This window comes from Phocoena sinus, chromosome 8 (assembly GCF_008692025.1).
Source record: "Phocoena sinus isolate mPhoSin1 chromosome 8, mPhoSin1.pri, whole genome shotgun sequence".
Lineage (NCBI taxonomy): Eukaryota > Metazoa > Chordata > Mammalia > Artiodactyla > Phocoenidae > Phocoena > Phocoena sinus.
Genome location: NC_045770.1, coordinates 9668445 through 9678627, shown reverse-complemented (window position 1 = coordinate 9678627; position 10183 = coordinate 9668445).

The following is a 10183-nucleotide window of genomic DNA, read 5'->3' as shown; positions in this document are numbered from 1 at the left end:
GCTATAGAGTAGGTCCTTGTTGGTTATCCATTTTATTTTTTTATTATTTTTTAAAATATTTATTATTTATTTTGGCTGCGCCGGGTCTTAGTTGCAGCACGCGGTCATTCGTTGCCGTGTGCGGGATCTTAGTTGTGGCATGTGGGATCTAGTTCCCCAGCCAGGGATGGAACCTGGGCCCCCTGCATTGGGAGCATGGAGTCTTAACCACTGGACCACCAGGGAAGTCCCAGGTTCTCCATTTTAAATACAGCAGTGTGTACATGTCAGTCCCAAACTCCCTAACTATCCCTTCCCCCCGCCTTTGCCCGTGCTAACCGTAAATTTGCTAAGTCTGTGAGTCTGTTTCTGTTTTGTAAATAAGTTCATTTGTATCATTTCTTTTTAGATTCCGCATGTTAAGTGTGATCATACAATATTTCTCTTTGACTTACTTCACTCAGCATGACGCAAATTAATGTTTTAAATTACGTTTCTATCACAGAGTGTGAATCATAGAGAAAGACTGGCTGGCCTCCCTTTCAAGGCCAGAACTGGGAAGAGCTTTGAACTTGAGTCTAATTGTAGCTTCAGATCTGGTGCATTTCTCTCCGCTTCAGAACCTGAGTCAGTCAAATCCAGGATTCGTTTCTTTAGGGGATTTTTAGAGGTGTTGAGAATACTAAGATCCATGATTAACCATCATTGGTTCTTAAATTGTTTGGGGTGTGAGTTTTAAAGTGATATTGAGCTCCAAGGTTCAGCTTATATTGTGAAAAATGTCTCAATTTTTCCATTCTGAAGGCCTTGCAGTTGGTTGATGTACACATATGAACGTGATGTTTAAGTGTGTGGGAAATGGATGCATGTCAGGGTGACTGCATTATCCACTGTGAGGGAGCATCCGGGAGTGTATGTGACCTGGTGGCTTGTCAGGGCTCAGCAGGATGGAGATGGTGCACTTGGACAGGGTAATGGCGGAGAGTTTAATAAAGAGATTCTTTTAGACATGTAGGGGGAGTTAAGGGAAATTGGCAAAGGATAATAAAGCACCCTGAAGGGTGGCAACTGCTGTAGCAGAGGGCTGCCTGACCAGAGCTGTGGCCTTTAGTACAAGGATGTGATCAATCCCTGGTGACATGGCAAGGAGGAAGCTGGGGTCCAATGCATGTCCCCATCCCCTGTTCTCCTGTCTCCAGCCATTGCCCTCCCTTGGCAGGACCCAATCAGAAAAGCCAGAAGGCAAGGGAGCCAGTTATATTGTTCCTAAAAGTCAGCCTCCAGGGTCACAGAGCAAGATGGTGAGACAGAGACAGTAGATCTGGGGCGCACATGGAAAATTTCCAGCACTTGGCCAGAGTCGTGTGTGTAATTGCAGGTAAGGTGAGATTGTTTTCTGAGAACACTGAGGTGTCCACCGAGGCTCACCTGGATTTGCACTGAGGAGTGTTTCTACACTCAAAGACTTAGAGAATGAACTTATGGTTACTAGGGGGAAGGGGGGGCAGGGATAGATTGGGAGTTTGGGATTGACATCTACACACTACTGTATGTAAAATAGATAACCAACAAGGACTTACTGTGTAGCACAGGGAACTCGGCTCCATTATCTGTAATAACGTAAATGGGAAAAGAATTTGAAAAAGAATGGATACTTGTATGAGTATAACTGAATCACTTTGCTATACACCTGTAACTAACACATCATTGTTACTCAACTATAGTCCAATATAAAAGAAAAATTAAAAAAAAAGTGTTTCTATTTCAGAATCTCTCTTTTCACCCATTCTGTTTCTTTCCCCCCGTGGCAGGGAGGAACCTTGTTTCCAAAATGTGGCATCTCGATTGAGTGGAAAGTACGTGGGCTCAAGAGCTAAATAATAGTAGCTTGAAATCCCAGCTCTGCTCCTTACTAAACGTGGGCTTTGGGAGAGTTTCTAAACTTCCAGTTTCCTCATCTGTACAAGTGGGTAATACTAAACTTTCATGGTTGATCCGAGATCTAAAGACTACTTATCTCTTAGTTATCTGTATCAATATCTAGATCTCCCAGTGTGGCGGTTGGCTCATGCTAAGTGTCCAATAAATGCTGGCTGTTTTTCTCATAATTCCTCTGCCTGAGCTCTGGGTAATGAATTATTTCCTAAATCTTCCATCTCTTGCTCTTTAGTGCTTCTTTCCTCTTTATAAATATACTCACAGAGAAACCTCTCTCTCACATTTAATGCCTCTCTAACCTGCCATAGCTTGGCTACTATTCTCTCTTTCTATTCTGATTTTCTTTACAAATCATCACACACTCATTTCCCCAAGTCCCTCAATGCCCTCTTGACTTAACTCCTTGCAGACTTGTTTGTTTTCCACCATTGTGCCAAAAATCGTCTCAGAACTCTCTAATTAACTCCCAAAGGCCAAATCCGATGGCCTCTTTCTTGACCTCGGTCTACAGCATCTGACATGCCCAGTCCCATTTTTCCTCTCAAAAGATGCTTCGTCTTTGGTTTCTGTGCTGATGGGTGTATGTTCTTGGTTTCCTGCTGCCCTATCTCGGTAGTCCTGCCCAGATGTGTTCCCTCCCATTCACTTCTCTTTTTCTTTCTCACCCGCAAAATATAGATGTCGGTTATTAAAATAATGAATAACTTGTTGCTATCTGATTGTTTCCTCCTGTTGCTTCTTTTGTAAAGTTCAGGGGAGTGGGGGCCTTGTGTGTCTTGCTTGTTGTGTTAGTCCCATCACCTTAGCCCAGTGTCCCAGTGCTGGATCTAGAGTAAGTGATCAACAAACACTTATTTGTTAAGGACCTGCTGTAGAGCACAGGGAACTCTACTCAATACTCTGTAATGACCTATATGGGAAAAGAATCTAAAAAAGAGTGGATATATGTATATGTATAACTGACTCACTTTGCTGTACAGAGAAACTAACATAATATTTGTAAATCAACTATACTCCAATAAAAAATTTTTCAAAAATACTATTTGAATGGAGAATGGATTATAATATTCCTCCAGTGTTTCTTTCTTAGCCTTCTTCTCAACTACATGCTCCCCAAATAAACATTTCTGACCTCTTTTTTTTAACTCTAGATCAGAGGTCAGCAAACTTTTTCTTAAAGGGCTTGATAGTAAACATTTCAGGCTTTCAGGCCACCCAGTCTCTGTCATGACTACTCAGCTCTGCTGTTGTAGAGCGAAAGTGGCCACAGGCAATAAACCTATGGGTGTGGCTGTGTTCCAATAAAACTTTATTTACAAAAACACGTTGCTCCCGGGCCAGAACTGGCAGACCCTTTCACTAGCTCGTGTTTCCAGTCAGTGGGTATTGTCACATGACTGACTTAACGGCACCTCAAATTCAATTTGTCTGACCTGAAATTACTACCCTCTCTTTCTTCATTCTCCAAAAGCCCCTCCACTTGCTGTGATACTTCCGCTCAGTTTCTATCATCTCTACTTTTCTGGTCATCCAGGATGGAAACCCGAGTTAGCTTCATCTTTACCCTTTCTTTCCCCCAAGCCAATCAACAGCTAAATTCTGACCCTTTTATTTCTGTAATTTTTCTCACTCAGTCACCGCTGTTGCTCAAGCTCTCATTAACTCTGCCTTGATGACTGCATGGCCTCCTAATCACTGATCCCTATTGTTCTTGAACAGGTCTGACTGAGCCATTTGACTCACTCCTCTCACACCTTTCCCAGTCTGCTGTTACCTGCCAACTGCAGTTTAAATTCCTTTTTTTTAAAAAAAAATAATTTATCAGGTTTGCTTGTGCTTTTGTCAGTTTTAATTTTTAAAAATAATTATTGGGCTTCCCTGGTGGCACAGTGGTTAGGAATCCACCTACCAATGCAGGAGACAGGGGTTCGAGCCCTGGTCCTGGAAGATCCCACATGCCATGGAGCAACTAAGCCCATGCGCCACAACTACTGAGCCTGTGCTGTAGAGCCTGCGAGCCACAACTACTGAGCCCACATGCCACAACTACTGAAGCCTGCATGCCTAGAGCCCGAGCTCTGCAACAAGAGAAGCCACCGCAATGAGAAGCCTGCATACCGCAACAAAGAGTAGCCCCCACTCGCCACAACTAGAGAAAGCCCGCGCGCAGCAACAAAGACCCAAAGCAGCTGAAAATAAAATAAAATAAATAAATTTTTAAAAATATTGATTGATTGATTGATTTGATTTGGTTGCACCAGGTCTTAGTTGCAGCAGGCAGCCTCCTTACTTGCGGCTTGCTGGCTCCTTAGATGCAACATGTGGGTTCCTTAGTTGCGGCTCGTGGGCTCCCTAGTTGTGACATGCAAACTCATAGTTGTGGCATGCACGTGGAATCTAGTTCCCTGACCAGTGATCAAACCCAGGACCCCTGCATTGGGAGCACAGAGTCTTAACCACTGCACCACCAGGGAAGTCCCCAGCTTAAATCCTTTAACAGAGTTTCCAGCCTCTTCACCCTCTCCTTGGCTTCCATTCATTTCTTCATGCCTTTGTTCTTTCTCTCCTTTCATTCTGGAATACCCTTCCTGTCTCCACTGCCCACGAAAATCGTTGTGCTTTAGGACCCAGATCAAATCCTACTTACTTGGGAGGCCCTCCCCAGCCTCCCAAGCCTGAGTGAATCACATGTTTTGCTGCTCCCATTCTGCCTTGTGGTGTGGTTGGTTGGTTGTTTACACCTCTCTTCCCCTCCTTAGTTTTGGTTTCTGGGCTGCTGTACTTTCTTGCTTTTCTAGTGGCCTATCTCAATATTCCTGCCCAGGAGTTTTTTGGGCAATATTCCTTAGTGTGGCAAGCTTCTCGAGGGCAGGGCTATTCATCCTTACAGATTCACATTTAATTTTAGGCCTTGCACCTGGAGGTATTGTTTGTTGAATACATTTTTAACCAAAAGACCCTTTACTGGGGTTGTGGGATGAGTCCCATTGGTTGGTGGAGATCCTTGGTCCTTGACTGTATCACTGTTTGTCTGTGTCCTTGTGCAATTACACTTCTTCCTGCACCTGCCTCTTTTGGTTCCTTCCTGGGATTCACCATTATGCTTTGTAACGGGGCCAAAGTAGGTCTGGGAAAATACTGTCTCGGTTTCTTGGTCCACCTCTGTCAGGAAAACATCCTGAAATATCAGAAAAGTATATAGGCTTTGAAGTTTGACAGACCTGAGTTGGAATTCTAGGTTTTGACCTAGTTTTGGGGTTCTAGTTTCTGACCTAGCTGTTGACTTTGGACAGGTTATTAAACCTCTCTGCTTCTAAGTGTTCCCATCTGTTAAGTGAGATCCTAATACCAACTTTATAGGGTTGCTATGAGGATGAAATTAGGTTTTATATACATATTTTCCCCATCCCTATCTGCCTTCCCTCTGTCATATTATTTTCTCTGTTATTTCTAAAGAGTTTTAGACTCATTTGTAGTGGTCACTTCTAGCATTCTATACAGGAGACTCCTGAGTGGAATCCAGGGGCCTTCTATCCCAAAGGGAATCCCTCTCTTTGTGCTTTCAAGGCACTCAACTTCCTCCAACCCCAGATTCTTAGAATTTCACTTTGAATGTGACTCACGATGTACTTCTGTCTTAAAACACAGAAAGCTGCCCAGTGTCTCCTGGCCTGGACAGATGGGAAGTAGCAGCAGCTAGCCAGAAAATGTTCACCAGACGAACCCCTTGCATCGGCTGCAAGATGTTTAGCAGATCTTTTAAGCCCTCTGGCTCATCTGTAAGTGGAGGTGGTAACATCAGCCCCCGTCTTAGATGTGTGGGAAGGGAGCAGAAAGGGACGCCTAGTCCATTTTACGTGCATCGAATGAGTGCACCATGCATTTGCTGAGTGCCGGCTGACCAAGGTTGTAGGCATTTGTTTGCTCAGAGGGCCTTTTGGCAGTGGTTTGTGTTTGGGTTCCTTTTAGGAGGCAGGTGGGATGAGAGAGTCCCAGGCTGCCAGAGGCAGTCTCTGTACCTCTCAGAAGAATTGCAGGTCACCCCAGCTGGGGTGTGCGAATCTGTTGAGTACCAAGATGCTGGCATTTTAGGAGGCATCGTCTGGTTTCATGAGTAATGACTGGATGCGAAGTATCCCTGGGAAGATTTTTCAGAAAAAGACTAATTTGTCACAGTCCTCTGGTGAGTGGCGTCACGGCTCACAGCGGCCTGCCCCGCCTTTCAGAAAGGCAGCATGTTTGCTGACACACAGGCCTACGCACACGCACATGAGACCCACTGTTTATCATCACAGACAGACGATTTGGAAGGAAAGGAGGAACCAAAAAGTCCCCGAAGACACTGAATTAGCATTCTTTGGCAAATTAAAGGTGGTCATTTCGGGGGGTGTGAGGTCTTGTACCAAGGTGAGTGGGTTTCGAAGGCTTCGAAGGACAGGGCACCCACGCCAGCTTCCACTCTCCGATTAGGGTTCCACAAAGCACAGGATGACAGAGGCCTTGACTTCTTAGAGTCAGGCTCTAGAATCCCCAGAGGTCTCGGAGTTTTGTTTTCTGGCTCTCAGTATGCATACAAACAAGCATCGGTCTGCTCAGACCCCCAAAGTACCCTATGTGGCCTCGTGCTGTAGGTGGAATACATGCATTCCCCCCCACCCCCATTCATATGCTGAAACCTAATCCCCAGTGTAACGGTGTTTGGAGGTGGGACCTTTGGGAGGAGATTAGGTCATGAAGGCAAAGCCCTCACGAACGGGATTAGTGTCCTTATAAAAAAGACCCCAGAGAGCTCCCATGCCCCTTCTACCTTGTGAGGACACAGGGAGAAGGCAGCCATCTATGACCTAGGAAGGACGCTCTCACTAGGCGCCTTGACCTTGGACTTCCCAGCCCCCAGAACCATGAGAAATAAATTTCTGTTGTTCGTAAGCCACCCCATCTATGGTATTTTTGTTTCAGCAGCCCGGATGGATTAAGACGAATTGGCAACAGGAATGGGGCACGTGGAGACGTCCCTTCTAAGATGAAGGGTGAGTTGCTGCATCAGGTTCCTCCTCCAGCAAGAAAGAGGCACAAGGCCTAGTGGCCTCTTTGGATTTTAGAGGCAACATATTCCCCAGCTGAGTGTATTGCTCCGGCCCATTGACTGAGTGACATGAAAAGCTGCTAGTGTTGAGTGGGCCCCAGAACAAGAGAAGGTTCTACAACAGGTCCAGGCTGCTGTGCAGGCTGCTCTGCCACTTGGGCCTCACGAGCCAGCAGATCTAGTGGTGCCTGAAGTGTCAGAGGCAGATAAGGGTGCTGTTGGGAGCCTTTGGCAGGTTTCTGTAGGTGAATTGCAACACACGTCCTTGAGATTTTGGAGCAAGACCCTGCCATCCTCTACCGATAACCGCTCTCCTTTTAAGAAACAGTTCTTCACTTTCTACTGGTCCTTAGCAGAGGCTGAATACTTGACCATGGGCCACCAACTTATCATGAGACCCGGGCTGGTCTTCACAAAATGCGTATTATCTGACGCATCAAGCCGTAAAGGTGGGCACGCGTGGCCATTCTCCATCATCAAATGGAAGCGGAAGTGATTGGGCCAGAGCAGGCCCTAAGGCGCAAGTAAGTTACATGAAGAAGTGGCCCAAAGGGCCACGGTCCCCAATCCTGCTAGACTGCCTTCTCTCCCCCACCCTTCACGTGTGGCCTCGTGGGGAGTTACTTATGATCAGTTGACAGAGGAAGAAAAGACTCAGGCCTGGTTTACAGATGATTCTTCCGTCTACAAGCTGGAGAACCAGAAAAGCTGGTCGTGTAATTCAGTCCTCATCTGAAGGCATGAGAACCAGGGGAGCCGATGATGTAACTCCTGGTTGACGTCAAAAGGCCTAAGAATCAGGAGCGCCCATGTCCAAGGGCAGTGAAAGGTGGGTGTCCCAGCTCAGGGAGAGAGCAGATTCACCCTTCTTCTGCGTTTTGTTCGATTCAGCCAGTCAGCTGACTGGATGATGGTCACTCACATGGGAGAAGGTGATCTTTATTTACTCAGTGTGCTCATTCAAATGCTGATCTCCCTCAGAAGCACCCTCCCAGACACACCCAGGACTAATGTTTTAACCAGCTGTTTGGGCATGTTAGTCCAGTCAAGTTGACACATAACAATTAACTATCACAGGACTTCCCTGGCGGTCCAGCGGTTGACTCCACGCTTCCACCGCAGGGGGCACAAATTCAATCCCTGGTCAGGGAACTAAGATCCTGCATGCTGTGAGGTGTGGCCAAAAAAAAAGTAACCATCACAACCTGCAACGTTTTTTCTTTGAAATGTCCGGCCTCACAAATGCCGATCGTACATGATCAAAGCAAAACAAAACAACAACAACAAAAACTATGGTTTGCGTGGAAAGGGGGAGAAACAGTAGCTTTACAGTGGAGAAAGCTGACAAACTGTACCTCAATCAGATGATCAAGGGCAATCAGCAGTAAAAAGTCATGTTGATAGTGTGTCTTCTTGGTATGATGTGTGGAGAACGGTGCTTTACCTCCGTGGTCTTCCTCCCCGAAACCCATAACACCAGTCGAACCATGAGAAGAATATCAGTGAAAGATCCCAGTTGAGAGACATGCTACAAGGCACCTGACCAGAACTCCTCAGAACTGTCAAGGTCATCAAAAATAAGGAACATCTAAGAAACTCTCAGTCGAGAGGAGCCTAAGGAAACATGATGAAAAGTGTAATGTGGTGTCCTAGATGGAATCCTGGAATGGAAAAAGGACATGAGATAAAGACTAAGGAAACCTGAATGAAGTATGGGTTTTAGTTAATAATCATAATGTATCAATATTGGTAACTGTGACAAGTATGCCCTGTGGATGTAAGCAGTTAATAACGCGGGGGGGGGGGGGGGGGCGGGGGGGAAGTGGGGGAATTCCCTGGCGGTCCGGTGGTTAGGACTCGATACTTTCACTGCTGAGGGCCTGAGTTCCATCCCTGGTTGGGGAACTAAGATCCCACAAGCCTTGTGGCGAGCCCAGAAAAAAAAAAAATGTGAGGAAGTGGGTATGGAGTTTATAAGAACTCTCTGTATTATCTTCACAATTTTTCTGTAAATGTAAAACTATTCTAAAATTTAAAAGTTTATTTAAATAATAGCTATGCTCAAATCAATTCATTAAGCTAAGTGAGGTCTCTTGACAGGATAGATACTCCCTGTCCCTTCAACTGGTTGTTAGTGACAGGGTGGCCATTGTTCTTTGACCCCATAGAGGCCAGTCTCTTGACCACTTTGTATGCCCCCATCTATAAACTCCCTCCTGGCTTCACCTCCTTCCCCACTTAATTCTATGAGCCTTCACTCGGCCACCGTCTTCCCGTGCTCATTGCCCTTTTATTGAACCCACCTTGCCACCTGGCTTCTCTCACAGTGAATATTTCAAATTTCCTTTACTCCACTTTCCTCAAACCCATGGTCCCACCACTTGCCCCACTTTATCTCAGTGGATGAATCCTTAATACTACTTTAAAAACAAAACAACAGTCATGAAGTGAGGAATCCTTCACCTTCTTAACCCCATACCAAGGAACTGTACTCGCCCTTTGTTTCCTCCCCTCTTAAGGCTCCCATCTCCCATCTCAGGCTAATTCCACTATCGGTATTTCATAGCTCATCTCCTCCTGCTTTCTCAGGCCTTGTTTAATCTATTATCCCTTATATATCTGACCTTTTGTTCCTGCACTGAAATTGTTCTTGTCAAGATTACCGGAGTCCTCCTTGGCATCTTGATTTTACTTAATTCTCTTATCAAATATTCACAAAACGCCTACAGTGTACCAGACACTGTATGTACTGTGCAGTGTGGATCCACCAAGGAAAGAGGCAGGTGGAATCAACATGTATATATGGGGCCGGGGGAGATGAGGAGATAGTAAATAAAGGAGCAAGCGAATTTATAAAATGTTAGGAGGTGAGTGATAAATGCTGGGAAGAGAAATGAATCAGGGTGAGACACAGGGTAAGATAGAATCAGGGTCAGCCCTCTGAGGGGGTGGCATCTGAGCTGAGATCTGAATGAAGTGAGAGACTGGACCATTCTTGGATCTGGGGGAAGAACATGCCAAACAGTGGGAACGGCAAAGACAACGAGTGACCCAGAGTTAGGAAAGAGTGTGGGGTATTTGAGAACCAAGTGGAAGACCCATGTGGTTGAGCTAGAATGAATGAGTTGCAAGGGTAGAAGAGGAGACTGGATGAAGAGGCAAGCACCAGATCACATGCCT